General features: G+C 37.3%; 1 protein-coding gene across 2 annotated transcripts in view; it reads right to left on the reverse strand.

The window, feature by feature from the left end:
* Positions 1-18,410, reverse strand: part of grid1b (glutamate receptor, ionotropic, delta 1b) — a 319,760-nt gene that overhangs the window by 65,761 nt on the left and 235,589 nt on the right. The gene's annotated exons all lie outside the window — the stretch shown is intronic.

An 18,410-nucleotide genomic window follows, 5' to 3' on the forward strand; every position in this document is an offset into this window, starting at 1 on the left:
TTACAGAAGCATAGAAACAGAATAAAAATTTTAAAGTTGAAATTAAATTAAAACTCCCTGAGATAAAATGAGGAAGAAACCTTGAGAGGAACCAGACTGTAGAACAGGAACTCATTTCTGGGTTTATTACAGACTTAACACTAATTCCTTCCTGCCGAAGTCTTCAAATGTTTACTGATGAAGACCAGAGCACAAAGAGAATATTTTCGGTTAAATCCCGAGTAATGGATGAAGAGGCGTCTCCGATTCTGAGAGATGAAGGTCATGTGCTGGAGTTAAGGAGAGCAGAGCAGAGAGCTTCTACTCCATGCCTGCTGCAGCTGCTCTTCATGCACGTGTTTACTCAGACACGTGTGATTGTGTCACGTGATGTTCACCCTGCTGTAAACCTGCTGATCTGCTCCTTCACTCCACAGGAAGGTTAAGTGTGTGCTCTTTCTCTGAGGCTTTTCACACCGAATCACACTGCACTCGACATGTTCCAGACCTTTGTTCTGTTCCACCTCACACACAGTGCTGTGTGTCTTTATCTTATTCACCGGCATGAAGCAGAAACTCTCTCTGTCACACACACACACACACACACACACACACACACACACACACACACACACACACACACACAAACTGGCCAATTAATCAACACCAACACACACACACTGATCAGTTAATCAACACACACACTTAGATCATCTGAATCAACACACACACACTGATCAACTAAATCAACACACACACTGATCATCTGAATCAACACACACACACACGGATCAACCAAATCAACACACACAGATCAATTAATAAACACACACACACTGATTATATGAATAAACACACACTCAAACAATGATCAATTATAAAACACACACTGATCAACTCAATCAACACACACACACGCACACACACACAAACTGGCCAATTAATCAACACCCACACACACACACTGATCAATTAATCAACACCCACACACACACACACACACTGATCAATTAATCAACACACGCACTCAGATCATCTGAATCAAGACACACACTGATCAACTAAATCAACACACACACGTCAATTACAAAACACACACACTGATCAACTGATTCACACACACACACACACACACACACTGATCATATAAATCAACACACACACATACACACAAACTGGTCATCTGAATCAACACACACAATCAGATCATCTGAATTAACATACACACACACACACACACACACACACAGATCATATGAATCGAAGAAAACACACGCACACACTGATTAACTAAATCAAACTGATCATCTGAATCAACACACACACACTCAGATCATCTGAATCAACACACACTGAGCATCTGAATCAACACACACACAGATCAATTAATAAACACACAAACTGATTATATAAATCAACACACACACAAACAATCAATTATAAAACACACACTGATCAACTCAATCAACACACACACACACAAACTGGCCAATTAATCAACACCCACACATACAGATCAATTAATCAACACACACACTGATCAACTAAATCAACACACACATCAATTACAAAACACACACACTGATCAACTGATTCACACACAAACACACACTGATCATATAAATCAACACACACATACATACACTGATCATCTGAATCAACACACACACTGATCATCTGAATTAACACACACACAGATCATATGAATCGAAGCACACACACGCACACACTGTTTAACTAAATCAAACTGATCATCTGAATCAACACTCACACACTGATCATCTGAATCAACACACACACAGATAAATTAATAAACACACACACTGATTTTATGAATCAACACACACACACACAGGTTTATTTTAAAGCTTTTATTTATGTTTAAACATGTACAAGCCAGTTGTCATTAAAGCTAAAGGTTTTATTAAGCAGCATTTATTAGTGTTTTTTCTTCTGTTAACGAGCTTGTTAATGGGCTTTAATGTATAAAGATCAGGCAAAAGCTGTCATCTACTTAATAAACGTGTGTGTGTGTGTATGTGTGTGTAATGTACAGTCTTTATACTGTACATTTCTTTGTCTTGATTGTATTATCATGATGTGAACCACAGTGGAAGACTAATATAACACAACACTGATATAACACAACACTCATGTAACACAACACTCATATAACACAACACTCATATAACACAACACTGATATAACACAACACTGATATAACAGAACACTAATATAACACTACACTGATAATAACATAACACTCATATAACACAACACTAACATAACACAACACTGATATAATACAACACTGATATAACATAACACTCATATAATACAACACTAATATAACAACACTCATATAACACAACACTGATATAACACAACACTAATATAACATAACACTCATATAACACAACACTGATATAACATAACACTCATATAACACAACACTATATAACTCAACACTAATATACAACAACACTAATATAACACAACACTGATATAACACAACATCACTAATATAACACAACATCACTGATATAACACATCACTAATATAACACAACATCACTGATATAACACATCACTAATATAACACATGTAACCCAGATAAAGTTATGGGTGTTTGTTTTTGATTTATGCCTTTATGCTAAAGACATTGTTTGAATTCCATAAATAGTTTTACAAATTAATGTTATGAAAGTTAATTCATTGGCCAGAAATAAGTCACGTGACATCTGTATAAGTTAACCGTAATTAAAAATAATTAATTATTTGTTAAATGCTTTTTTTGTTTAAATAATATAAATATGCTGGGTATTTAAAAAGAACTTGTATTTTGTTTAAGTTTTATTAAGTTTATGTGTCACATGATGATAGAGGCATGCTGGGTGCACGCGTGGAAGAGGGGAGAGAAAAAAAAGGAGGGAGAGTAAGACAACGGAGCTGTTGAACTAAAAAGTACAACCTGTTCTTTGAGTAGTGTAACGAAGCTAATTAGGTGTTCAACGCGAACCCTGTGTTTCTGTTTGGAGTGGTAACAACATCGGAAAGATGTTGACATCGCCTCTGACGAATGGAAACTTAAGTTGTGGATTATCGCGCCATGTGCATGAACTTGGCTAATGGACTGGCGGATAGCTAGCTCAACTAGCAAGGACTACGTGTGGTGAAGGAGTATCCCGTGAAGCATCCAAGCTCTGTTTGTTTTCTCCAGCGACCTTTTTCTTTCTGACGCGAGCCAGGTGTGCAAACAATCTTCATCAAGGTACCATTTTTCCAATTCTTGCCCTCGTGGTGAAGTGGCCATTTTGTTTGGTTTCTACGGACCCCAGCTACGCACAGGCCTGCAACTGGTAGACTGAGTAAAGTTTACATTTACTTTTGCCGGCTTTTATTATTTATTTTGTGACAAGTTTTGAATAATAATTGGATATGTTACTGATATTTTTCACTTAAACTTGAACTTGATTTTGAAAGTAATTTGCACCATATTTTATTTGACATCACATTTAGTAAACTCTTCATATTGTTTAAATTGTGTTGTGTCTATATTTACAAGACTGAAGTGTGTTTTCATATTTCTTGGTACCTGGTGGTCTACTACATTTAATTATAAATAGAACCCATCTCAAAGTAAAGATAAGACAAATTGATTAAAAGAGCTCAGGTTAGCCACCCCATTATAGCCGGTAACGCTAGGGGCGCTACATAACTTGGAGGCACCGCTGGGATTATTGAGTGGGTTTTTAATAATTAAAGTTGCAAGTAGTGATAAGCTACCACATGGCAAGCCGAGCAGAGCTAGCATTAGAGCTTAAAGGGTGGTGCCGTGGTGAAGCTTTAGATGAAACTCATGCACTTATGGTTATCATCCCAGATGACGTGGTTGTAAGTGATGTTGAAGATACTCTTCAGAAGGTGAAGAGTTGGGGCCGAGTTCGTGTCAGAGGCCGGACTTTTAGCCTGCAGCACAATAATTATATGGTCTTGTGTGAATGTAAAGAAATGTAAGAGGAGAGAGTGTTCCTTCCGAAATCTTTCCTGATACTGGTGGTGAACCATGGTCTATCATTAGAGCAGATGAATGCCCACAAATGGAGGTGCCAGGGTTTAATCAAAAGTTAGCAGGACTACTGCAGGCTAAAGGTAAAACCTTGGAGGATCTTTGCAGTTTCTTCCCAGGAGAAGAGCCTGCCTCTAACCCAACTGAGGCAATGCGAGCTGTGTCAGATCTTTTGGATAAAACCTCAAAGCCTTCCAGTGAACATGTTAGCTATCGCCGCCTACGATTTTTCTCTGGAATGTTGCCCACTCCAGCAGGGGAAGAACAGTTTGACCACTGGCTGGAGCAGGCGAGTGTCATGGTGGAGGAATGTGACTGCTCCTTCAAAGAGAAAAAACAGAGACTGATGGAAAGTCTTAGAGGCCCAGCACTAGAACTTGTTAAAGCTGTGCGAGCTAGTAATCCAGAGGTGAGTCCTGAAGACTGTCTAGAGGCTCTTGAGCATGCTTTTGTTACAGCAGAGTCAGGAGATGACTTGTACTTTGCATTTCGTTCATTGCAGCAGCAAGCTGGTGAAAAGCTCTCTGATTTCCTTAGACGGCCCGATTAAGAGAAAGGAAAGCAAAGCCACCACATTTCTCGAATTATTGAGGGAGATACGTGAAGAGGAAGAATATGAAGCATCAAGGAGAAAGATTAGTCCTGTTGTGCAAAGTGCCTGCATCAGACAGGAGATGGCACTAAAGCAGACTGAACTTCAACACTTGAAGTCTGAGATAAAAGAGCTCAAGTCGTTAGTTGCTGCTGTGGTGTCAAAGCCAGCGCAAGTTAGATCAGACCATGTAGAGAAATCTCCCCTGACTACCCCTAGTGAAAACAGTTCTGACAGTGAAGTATTAGCACTGAAAAAACAGATCAAGCGCCTATAACAGAAATTTACACAGAATGTTGTTGAACCGCAAGCTGCAGTTTCAGCCATAAATTCTTCAAAACCAGTGGCCAGTTCTTCAAGAAAACCATTCAGGGGCTCAGATCAACACTTCTGTTATCGATGTGGTGAAAACGGTCATTTTGCTGCGAGGTGTCAAAACCCAGAAGGTCAGTCAAAAGTCATTAAAAAGCTCATTCAAGCTTTGAAAATGTCAAAGAACAGCCACCAGCCAGGTGACACCACTGATAGTGGTTTGAAGTGGTTTGAACAACACTATTGAAAAGCCAGTGGGTACAGGAGTTCCTGATGGACTGGTTGGCCCACTTAGCATAGTGCCATTGAGAATAAATGGAAAGCCCTGCACTGCGTTGCTGGACAGTGGCTCACAGGCGACAATCATTTTCGAGCATTGGTATGAAAAATACTTGTCAGATACACCGATACAGCCTGTTTCTGGTTTGTCACTTTGGGGTTTGAGTGAATCTAGTACAAGCTACCCTTACCGTGGTTATGTAGTGGTAGACTTGGAATATCCAGCGGAGGTGCTTGGGACCAGCCAGGCCGTAACACTTCTTGCTCTCATATGTCCCAGTTCTAGAGCCGAAGACCAAACACCAGTTATCGTGGGTACAAATGCTAGTCACGTCAGACGGCTAGTGAAACAATGTAGGGAGAATGGTATTGATGTGGCCCAAACCCTTGGCATTTCTGTTAATGTACAGGAAGATGAACCTGCCCACAATGAGTTTAATGCTTCTGTCCAAGGAGATGAAGAGGTTGGTCAGGTCAGATGGCCAGGTGCAGGCCCGTTGATTTTACAGCCAGGAGATGCAACACATGCAGTGTGCAAGGTTGAGTTAAAGAATCATGTGGAGCATGAGATCCTGATGATTGACTCATCCCCAAAAGCTGATCTTCCTGCAGGTGTATTTCTTCACCCTATGGTTGTGCCCAGTGGAGCCTTAGATATCAATAGTTTCAGAGTACTGGTCAAGAATGAATGTTTGAAAGAGACCGCTATACCTGTCGGAGCAGTGATAGGATGTATTTATCATGCTGATGCAGTCACTACTATTCCTCCTTGAGAGACAGTTTCATCTGAGTTTGATGTAAATTTGTTGAACTTTGGCGACTCTCCAATCTCAGAACAATGGAAAAATAGACTGCGTAAAAAACTGGCCCAGAAATCTCATGTCTTCTCTATGTATGAGTGGGATGTGGGATTAGCTAAAGGAGTGGAGCATAAAATTCGACTTTTAGATGCTCGTCCCTTTCGTCAGAGATCTCGTCGACTGGCTCCTGCTGACATTGAAGATGTGCGAAAGCATCTGCAGGAACTGTTGCAGGCAGGGCTCATAGCTGAATCTAGAAGCCCCTATGCATCTCCGATTGTAGTGGTCAGAAAAAAGAATGGGACTGTCAGGATGTGCATAGATTACAGACTGCTAAATAGCCGAACCATACCTGACCAGTATACTACACCCTGCATTGAGGATGCACTGAATGCACTGTCAGGGAGTCAATGGTTCTCCGTACTTGATCTGCGTAGTGGCTACTACCAGATAGCAATGTCTGAAGAAGACAAAGAGAAAACCGCATTTATATGCCCATTAGGGTTTTTTTCAATCTGAACGGATGCCACAGGGCATTACAGGGGCTCCAGCTACTTTCCAAAGGTTAATGGAGAAGGCAGTTGGGGACATGAACCTCTTACAAGTCCTGGTATATCTTGATGACTTAATTGTCTTTGGAAAAACCCTGGAAGAGCACGAAGAGAGATTGCTCAAGGTCCTTGACCGTCTTGGAGAGGTTGGGCTGAAACTTTCTGTAGATGTCAGATCTGCTTGTCCAAGGTAAAATATCTTGGGCATATTGTGTCTGCAGAAGGGGTTGCTCCTGACCCAGAAAAAATTGATGCCGTTACACAGTGGCCTATGCCAACAAACCTCAAGACACTGCAGTCTTTTCTTGGATTTTGCGGCTATTATCGCAGATTTATTGCAAATTATTCTGCAGTTGTTAGACCCCTTACTGAGCTCACCAAGGGCTATGCTCCCACTCAAAAGAGTAAGAAAAAAGCCTTGGATGCGACAAGAGTTTACTTGAGAGAGTCAGAACCATTTGGAAAAAGATGGGATCAATCTTGTACAGATGCATTTCACCAGATTATTCACTGTTTGACGCATGCACCAGTACTGGCCTTTGCAAATCCTCAAAAGCCATACATCCTACATGTTGATGCCAGCTTAAAAGGACTGGGCGCCATCTTATATCAAGAGTCTGCTGAGGGCTTACGACCTGTTGCGTTCGCTAGCAGAAAGCTGAGCACATCTGAAAGAAACTACCCTGTACATCAGTTAGAATTCTTGTCGCTCAAGTGGGCCGTAGTCGACAAGTTTCATGAGTACTTGTATGGAGCAAGATTTACTGTATGTACTGATAACAACCCCCTTACATACGTGCTGTCTACAGCAAAGCTCAGTGCTGTAGGGCATCGCTGGCTAGCTGCCCTCTCGACATACGAATTTGACATTCAGTATCGACCAGGCCGACACAATATAGATGCCGACTTATTATCTAGAAACATGCCAGATGTGAAAGGAGCAGATGAATGGGTGACAATACCTCAGTCGGGTGTGAAGACACTCTGCCAGCCTGGGTCTCAGCCAGCATTTCCTACCAGTTCACCTGTCTGTTACTCAGTTGGGGGCATCTCCCCATTGTGTCCCAAACCTGTATGCTTTCCCGACACACCTGGAGTTAAAGTCCCTTGAACTTCTGTATAGGCAGAACCTCAGGAGAGCTCAGGAAGAGGATGATGCCATTGGACCAGCCATTCAGTCTGTCAATCATGGGAATTGGCCAGATGACAAGAACATCAACCCAGAGCTCTTACGTCTGACAAACTCGAAAGTTGTCAATGAAAGATGGCTTGTTGTACCATTTCAGCAAACGATCATCAGGAGATGAAGTCTGTCAACTTCTCTTGCCAAGAAAGTTCAGAAAAATGGTTATGCGGGCTATGCATGATGATTTAGGACACTTTGGGCAGGAAAGGACCATTGAACTACTCAGGAGTAGGTTCTTCTGGCCAAAAATGTCTGTAGATGTTGAGGAGTACATAAGAAATTGTGGAAAGTGCATTTCTTACAAGACCCCTCCACAGAAAGCAGCTCCCTTACACCAGATTATAAGCCATGGGCCTATGGACCTAGTGTGTATGGATTTTCTTTCCATGGAGCCAGACTCCAAAGGGTTTAGTAACGTACTTGTAGTCCCAGACCATTTTACACGGTATGCTCAGGCTTTCCCAACCAAAAGCCAAAAGGCCCAAGTCGTGGCTAAGATCCTTATGGAAGAGTACTTTGTACATTATGGACTCCCTAACAGGATCCATTCAGATCAAGGTAGAGACTTTGAGAGCCGATTGATACGGGAACTCCTGCAGTTGATGGGGATTCATAAGTCTCGGACAACCCCTTATCATCCACAAGGAGACCCGCAGCCCGAAAGGTTCAATCGTACCTTATTGTCGATGCTTGGTACTATGGGCCGTGAGTTACTTGGTCCATGTGTTCAACAGTACAAAGTGTGATGCCACTGGGTATTCACCTTATTACTTGATGTTTGGGCGTGAGGCAAGACTTCCAGATACCAGTGTAACCCAGATAAAGTTATGGGTGTTTGTTTTTGATTTATGCCTTTATGCTAAAGACATTGTTTGAATTCCATAAATAGTTTTACAAATTAATGTTATGAAAGCTAATTCATTGGCCAGAAATAAGTCACGTGACATCTGTTAACCGTAATTAAAAATAATTAATTATTTGTTAAATGCTTTTTTTGTTTAAATAATATAAATATGCTGGGAAATGTTTTTTAAAAAGAACTTGTATTTTGTTTAAGTTTTATTAAGTTTATGTGTCACATGATGATGGAGGCATGCTGGGTGCGCGCGTGGAAGAGGGGAGAGAAAAAAAAAGGAGGGAGAGTGAGACAACGGAGCTGTTGAACTAAAAAGTACAACCTGTTCTTTGAGTAGTGTAACGAAGCTAATTAGGTGTTCAACCCGAACCCTGTGTAGCGATAGTTTCTGTTTGGAGTGGTAACAACATCGGAAAGACGTTGACATCGCCTCTGACGAATGGAAACTTAAGTTGTGGATTATCGCGATTATATGTGCATGAACTTGGCTAATGGACTGGCGGATAGCTAGCTCAACTAGCAAGGACTACGTGTGGTGAAGGAGTATCCCGTGAAGCATCCAAGCTCTGTTTGTGTTCTCCAGCGACCTTTTTCTTTCTGACGCGAGCCAGGTGTGCAAACAATCTTCATCAAGGTACCATTTTCAACTTCATCAAGTTGCCCTCGTGGTGAAGTGGCCATTTTGTTTGGCTTTTACGGACCCCAGCTACGCACAGGCCTGCAACTGGTAGACTGAGTAAAGTTTTCATTTACTTTTGCCGGCTTTTATTATTTATTTTGTGACAAGTTTTGAATAATAATTGGATATGTTACTGATATTTTTCATTTAAACTTGAACTTGATTTTGAAAGTAATTTGCACCATATTTTATTTGACATCACATTTAGTAAACTGTTCATATTGTTTAAATTGTGTTGTGTCTATATTTACAAGACTGAAGTGTGTTTCATATTTCTTGTACCTGGTGGTCTACTACATTTAATTATATATAGAACCCATCTCAAAGTAAAGATAAGACAAATTGATTAAAAGAGCTCAGGTTAGCCACCCCATTATAGCCGGTAACGCTAGGGGCGCTACACACAACATCACTGATATAACACATTACTAATATAACACAACATCACTGATATAACACATCACTAATATAACACATCACTGATATAACACATCACTGATATAACGCAACATCACTGATATAACACATCACTAATATAACACAGCATCACTGATATAACACAGCATCACTAATATAACACATCACTAATATAACGCAGCATCACTAATATAACACATCACTGATATAACACAACATCACTAATATAACACAACATCACTGATATAACACAACACTAATATAACACATCACTAATATAACGCAGCATCACTGATACATCACTAATATAACGCAACATCACTGATATAACACAACATCACTGATATAACACAACATCACTGATATAACACAACATCACTAATATAACACAACATCACTGATATAACACATCACTAATATTACACATCACTGATATAACACATCACTGATATAACGCAACATCACTGATATAACACATCACTAATATAACACAACATCACTAATATAACCCATCACTAATATAACGCAACATCACTGATATAACACATTACTAATATAACCCAGCATCACTGATATAACACAGCATCACTGATATAACACAGCATCACTGATAGAACGCAACATCACTGATATAACACAACATCACTGATATAACACAACACTAATATAACGCAACAACACTGATATAACACAACACTATTATAACACATCACTAATATAACAACACTAATATAACACAACATCACTGATATAACACAACACTAATATAACCCATCACTAATATAACACAACACAACATCACTAATATAACACAACATCACTGATATAACACATCACTAATATAACACATAACTAATATAACGCAGCATCACTAATATAACGCAACATCACTGATATAACATCACTAATATAACATAACATCACTAATATAACGCAACATCACTGATATAACACATCACTAATATAACGCAACGTCACTGATATAACACATCACTAATATAACATATCATCACTAATATAACGCAACGTCACTGATATAACACATCACTAATATAACACAACATCACTAATATAACACATCACTAATATAACACATCACTAATATAACGCAACATCACTGATATAACACAACACTAATATAACACAACATCACTGATATAACACATCACTGATATAACACAGCATCACTAATATAACACATCACTAATATAACGCAACATCACTGATATCACATCACTAATATAAAACATCACTGATATAACGCAACATCACTGATATAACGCAACATCACTGATATAACGCAACATCACTGATATAACGCAACATCACTGATACAACACTAATATAACACATCACTAATATTAAACAAAACCACTGATACAACACTAATATAACACATCACTAATATAACGCAACATCACTAATATAACGCAACATCACTAATATAACACATCATCACTAATATAACACATCACTGATATAACGCAACATCACTGATATAACGCAACATCACTAATATAACGCAACATCACTGATATAACACAACACTAATATAACACAACACTAATATAATGCAACATCACTGATATAACACATCACTAATATAACACATCACTAATATAACGCAACATCACTGATATAACACATCACTAATATAACACATCACTAATATAACACAACATCACTAATATAACACATCACTGATATAACACATCACTAATATACTAATCACTAAACACTAATATAACACATCACTGATATAACACATCACTAATATAACACATCACTGATATAACAACACTAATATAACACTAATATAACACATCACTAATATAACACATCACTAATATAACACAACATCACTAATATAACACAACATCACTGATATAACACAACATCACTAATATAACACAACATCACTGATATAACACATCACTGATATAACACATCACTGATATAACGCAACATCACTGATATAACACATCACTAATATAACACAACATCACTAATATAACCCATCACTAATATAACGCAACATCACTGATATAACACATTACTAATATAACCCAGCATCACTGATATAACACAGCATCACTGATATAACACAGCATCACTGATATAACGCAACATCACTGATATAACGCAACATCACTGATATAACACAACATCACTGATATAACACAACACTAATATAACGCAACATCACTGATATAACACAACACTAATATAACACATCACTAATATAACAACACTAATATAACACAACATCACTGATATAACACAACACTAATATAACCCATCACTAATATAACACAACACAACATCACTAATATAACACAACATCACTGATATAACACATCACTAATATAACACATCACTGATATAACACAACACTAATATAACACAACATCACTAATATAACACATCACTGATATAACACATCACTAATATAACGCAGCATCACTAATATAACGCAACATCACTGATATAACATCACTAATATAACATAACATCACTAATATAACGCAACATCACTGATATAACACATCACTAATATAACTAATGGACTGGCTAATGGACTGGCGGATAGCTAGCTCAACTAGCAAGGACTACGTGTGGTGAAGGAGTATCCCGTGAAGCATCCAAGCTCTGTTTGTGTTCTCCAGCGACCTTTTTCTTTCTGACGCGAGCCAGGTGTGCAAACAATCTTCATCAAGGTACCATTTTCAACTTCATCAAGTTGCCCTCGTGGTGAAGTGGCCATTTTGTTTGGCTTTTACGGACCCCAGCTACGCACAGGCCTGCAACTGGTAGACTGAGTAAAGTTTTCATTTACTTTTGCCGGCTTTTATTATTTATTTTGTGACAAGTTTTGAATAATAATTGGATATGTTACTGATATTTTTCATTTAAACTTGAACTTGATTTTGAAAGTAATTTGCACCATATTTTATTTGACATCACATTTAGTAAACTGTTCATATTGTTTAAATTGTGTTGTGTCTATATTTACAAGACTGAAGTGTGTTTCATATTTCTTGTACCTGGTGGTCTACTACATTTAATTATATATAGAACCCATCTCAAAGTAAAGATAAGACAAATTGATTAAAAGAGCTCAGGTTAGCCACCCCATTATAGCCGGTAACGCTAGGGGCGCTACACACAACATCACTGATATAACACATCACTAATATAACGCAACGTCACTGATATAACACATCACTAATATAACATAACATCACTAATATAACGCAACGTCACTGATATAACACATCACTAATATAACACAACATCACTAATATAACACAACATCACTAATATAACACATCACTAATATAACGCAACATCACTGATATAACACAACACTAATATAACACAACATCACTGATATAACACATCACTGATATAACACAGCATCACTAATATAACACATCACTAATATAACGCAACATCACTGATATCACATCACTAATATAAAACATCACTAATATAACGCAACATCACTGATATAACGCAACATCACTGATATAACGCAACATCACTAATATAACACAACATCACTAATATAACGCAACATCACTGATATAACACAACATCACTAATATAACACAACATCACTAATATAACACAACACTAATATAACGCAACATCACTGATATAACACATCACTAATATAATGCAACATCACTGATACTGTATAACACAACACTAATATAACACATCACTAACACAACATCACTAATATAACACAACATCACTAATATAACACATCACTGATATAACAACACTAATATAACACTAATATAACACGTCACTAATATAACACATCACTGATATAACACAACATCACTAATATAACACATCACTGATATAACAACACTAATATAACACTAATATAACACGTCACTAATATAACACATCACTGATATAACACAACATCACTAATATAACACATCACTGATATAACACAACATCACTAATATAACACATCACTGATATAACAACACTAATATAACACTAATATAACACGTCACTAATATAACACATCACTAATATAACACATCACTAATATAACACAACATCACTAATATAACACAAGATCACTGATATAACACATCACTGATATAACACAACATCACTGATATAACACAACATCACTGATATAACACAACATCACTGATATAACACAACACTGATATAACACAACATCACTAATATAATGCAACATCACTGATACTGTATAACACAACACTAATATAACACATCACTAACACAACATCACTAATATAACACAACATCACTAATATAACACATCACTGATAACACATCACTAATATACTAATCACTAAACACTAATATAACACATCACTGATATAACACAACATCACTAATATAACACATCACTGATATAACAACACTAATATAACACTAATATAACACGTCACTAATATAACACATCACTAATATAACACAACATCACTAATATAACACAACATCACTAATATAACACAAGATCACTGATATAACACATCACTGATATAACACAACATCACTGATATAACACAACATCACTGATATAACACAACATCACTAATATAACACAACATCACTGATATAACACAACATCACTGATATAACACAACATCACTGATATAACACAACATCTGATATAACACAACATCTGATATAACACAACATCACTGATATAACACAACATCACTAATATAACACAACATCACTGATATAACACAACATCACTGATATAACACAACATCACTGATATAACACAACATCACTGATATAACACAACATCTGATATAACACAACATCTGATATAACACAACATCACTGATATAACACAACATCACTAATATAACACAACATCACTGATATAACACAACATCACTGATATAACACAACATCTGATATAACACAACATCACTGATATAACACAACATCACTAATATAACACAACATCACTGATATAACACAACATCTGATATAACACAACATCACTGATATAACACAACATCACTGATATAACACAACATCTGATATAACACAACATCACTGATATAACACAACATCTGATATAACACAACATCACTGATATAACACAACATCACTAATATAACACAACATCACTGATATAACACAACATCACTGATATAACACAACATCACTAATATAACACAACATCACTGATATAACACATCACTGATATAACACAACATCACTGATATAACACAACATCACTGATATAACACAACATCACTGATATAACACAACACTAATATAACACAACACTAATATAACAAAACATCAGTGATCCAACACAATATCAATATGATTAATACAGTACAGTATGATGAACAATATAATTAAATCGACTCTTTTTGGAATTGACTCACGCACATATAAATACAAAAATACTATATATGTAAAGTTAAGATCGAAATGAACAGTTGAAGTAAACGAGGCAGTGGTGCGAATCGTTTTTCTATTTAAAGCCTGGTATTAATTTTGTTCCATTTAAATGCATAATAATAATGATGATGATGATGATAATAATAATAATAATAACAATAATAATTATTATTATTATTGTTATTATTGTTATTATTATTATTATTATTATTATTATTATTATTATTATTATAATTAGCAGTAGTAGTAGTAGTAGTATATTGAGATAGAGGGAGAAAAATGTGGAAAACATATACATGTGATTGTATTCATTTCCTTTCTGCTTGCTGTTAAACCCCTGGCAATTCTTTTACTGTAGTTTCAGCATCACATTCCCTAACAAATAATTTCAGTACAATATCATTAGCAGATTTACTCAGTAGCTGAGGTCATAGCTATGAGTTTATTGCTACATTTTGCCCCCTAGTGCAGAAACAGAGACGTGCTCGATTTTTTTCTGTATCATTTAATTCAATTACGATCCACAAGAGGATTTTAATTAAGAGCGTCAATGTTTCATCCGAACTTGTACCCTGTCCGTTAGCCATGTGTTTTTGGACCGCTGGTTTAGAGTATGTTATTTTCCTGTTGAACTTCAGTTCAATACAGGCATCAATCTCTGTGTGAAATGAAGTAAAGGTTAAAGGTGAAGCTGTCGGGAGAATGAATGAGCACCAAGCTGTGATTTTTCTCCCAGAGCAGCGTTAATCTCAGAGCCAGTGGAAGGAGCCTGCTGCTCCGTTCCTGAGCCTCGGCTCTCTGGGGTTGTGTAATTTGGGCTGAGTGGAAGTCTGGGCTTGTGTAGCTCTAAAGCTGTGATTTCTTGAGTGGCAGGTCCAGGTGACGTCATGACAGACTGGTGCGGAGGGGGTTTGGAGCATTTTTAGCAGGCGGGGAACGAGATCGGGGTCGACCTTCTGCTCAGGAATTGGCTGCTTTAAGAGCTTTTACAAAACAGGGTCAACCTGTACAGAACTACATACATTCTCTCTCTCTCTCTCTCTCTCTCTCTCTCTCTCTCTCTCTCAGGTACATCCTGTCTCTTTACCCAGCTGTGGTGTTGAGGGACAGAGAAAGTGATGCAGAGCAAATATTAAAATCACGCCATTACAGTGCCTGGTGTTCGCTCGGGGCTTTTCTCATTCTCATAAAAAATACACAGGAACAGAATAGAAAAGAATTCCATGCTGTTCCCTTTACTTCACTGCTTTACATTGCTTCTGGAAATGCAAAAGAATGTCTCTTTTATCGTGTGGTCACTGAGTTTCAAGACAAGAAGGCAAGGAGACAAGAACAATGAAGAATCCTGTGCAATGTGTGAAACGTTACCAGTGATGTATGTAAATGTCACGTGTGAATCAGGGAATCGTTCACACGTGACATTTTACTGTAAGTGACATTAAAGTCTTCGTAAACGCTCACATCGATCAGCCACATGACTCGAGCAGAGACGCTCCTTTATCAAGCACAGACATTAACTGAGTCTTAATCAATCAGATTAGTGAGCACTTACAGCCATATTTATTGATCCTGGAAGATCTATGATTTATTGAAGTTGTATTCTCGTTAGAGGGAAAATCAATTAGCAAGAATTGGCAAATGATCTGTCAATGCTCCGCCCTCAACCTCCACCCTAACGCGCAGCGTGGATGTGACGCACCGACCATGGATCTTCTAGAGAACTTTCCGACTGGTCACACAGCGAGGTGATTAGTAAACAATAACTAACAGATAAACTAATACATAATATATATAGTTATAATAATACTTGGTTTTAGATCCACTTCTATAAATAATATTTTATTGCTACTGAAATATGGTGAATAATCATTTAATCAAATCACCAAATATCTCTTCCACATTCATATGAGGTATTATATTGTGGCAGAAATCATCATCCTCCATCAGTCACAAGCTTCTTTAGGAAATGAAAAAAATCATTATCACTGAGGAGAATCAATTTTTTCATCTTTATTTTTCAGAATAAGAGAAATTATTTTATTTATCTCAAGTTTTTTTCCTTCTGATTTTCTACCTTATCTACACACATACACACACATGCACATAAACACACTAACACTCATGCACACACACGCGCACACAAACACACACATACACAAGCACACAAACACACGCACACACTCACAAACATTCATACACGCACACACATGCCCTCACACACACAAGCACACAAACACCATATGATCATGTATTTTCACTTTTAACAGATGGTTCCTCTGATGTTCTTTGATGGTTAGACGACTCATGACGTCTCAGGGATGAAATATTCAGTTCAGTCGGAAATATTTCACTCAAAATCAAGCCAGTTAACTCATTTTCTTCTCTCTTAATGGAATGCTATGGTGTTCAGATATTTTGGGGTGAAGTGTAGAGGAACGGCTCTGTTGTGGAGAATTCTGTGTTTAAAGAGCGACTTCAGATCTACAGGCTGCACATCAATATCCAATCCCACGCAGCTAGTTTACAGCGAGATCAGAAAAGTCCGATCCAGACTCAGCGAGAGACGTCATCTGCTTTCATCCTTCATCCAAAGTGACTGAGCTCTCTTCCGAACTCTCTCAGCTCCACAATCGACTCCTTTTGAGCAACTCCTTCCATTCTTAAATAGTGTCATATGATGCATACATTTATTCTCCAAATTTTTGCTTTGTCATTAGCGGTGTAGGCTAAGTAGCGGTGTGGAAATATCTGGGTAAAAATGTTAAGTCAAGTGCAGATTGTTGTATATCTGTGCCCTAAAAAACCTTAAAATGTGCGAAAACATAATACTTTTAAACACTGATCACTAATCACTAATATAACGCAACATCACTGATATCACATCACTAATATAAAACATCACTAATATAACGCAACATCACTGATATAACGCAACATCACTGATATAACGCAACATCACTAATATAACACAACATCACTAATATAACGCAACATCACTGATATAACACAACATCACTAATATAACACAACATCACTAATATAACACAACACTAATATAACGCAACATCACTGATATAACACATCACTAATATAATGCAACATCACTGATACTGTATAACACAACACTAATATAACACATCACTAACACAACATCACTAATATAACACAACATCACTAATATAACACATCACTGATATAACAACACTAATATAACACTAATATAACACGTCACTAATATAACACATCACTGATATAACACAA

The sequence above is a fragment of the Tachysurus vachellii genome, chromosome 2 (assembly GCF_030014155.1).
Source record: "Tachysurus vachellii isolate PV-2020 chromosome 2, HZAU_Pvac_v1, whole genome shotgun sequence".
NCBI classification, from domain to species: Eukaryota; Metazoa; Chordata; class Actinopteri; order Siluriformes; family Bagridae; genus Tachysurus; species Tachysurus vachellii.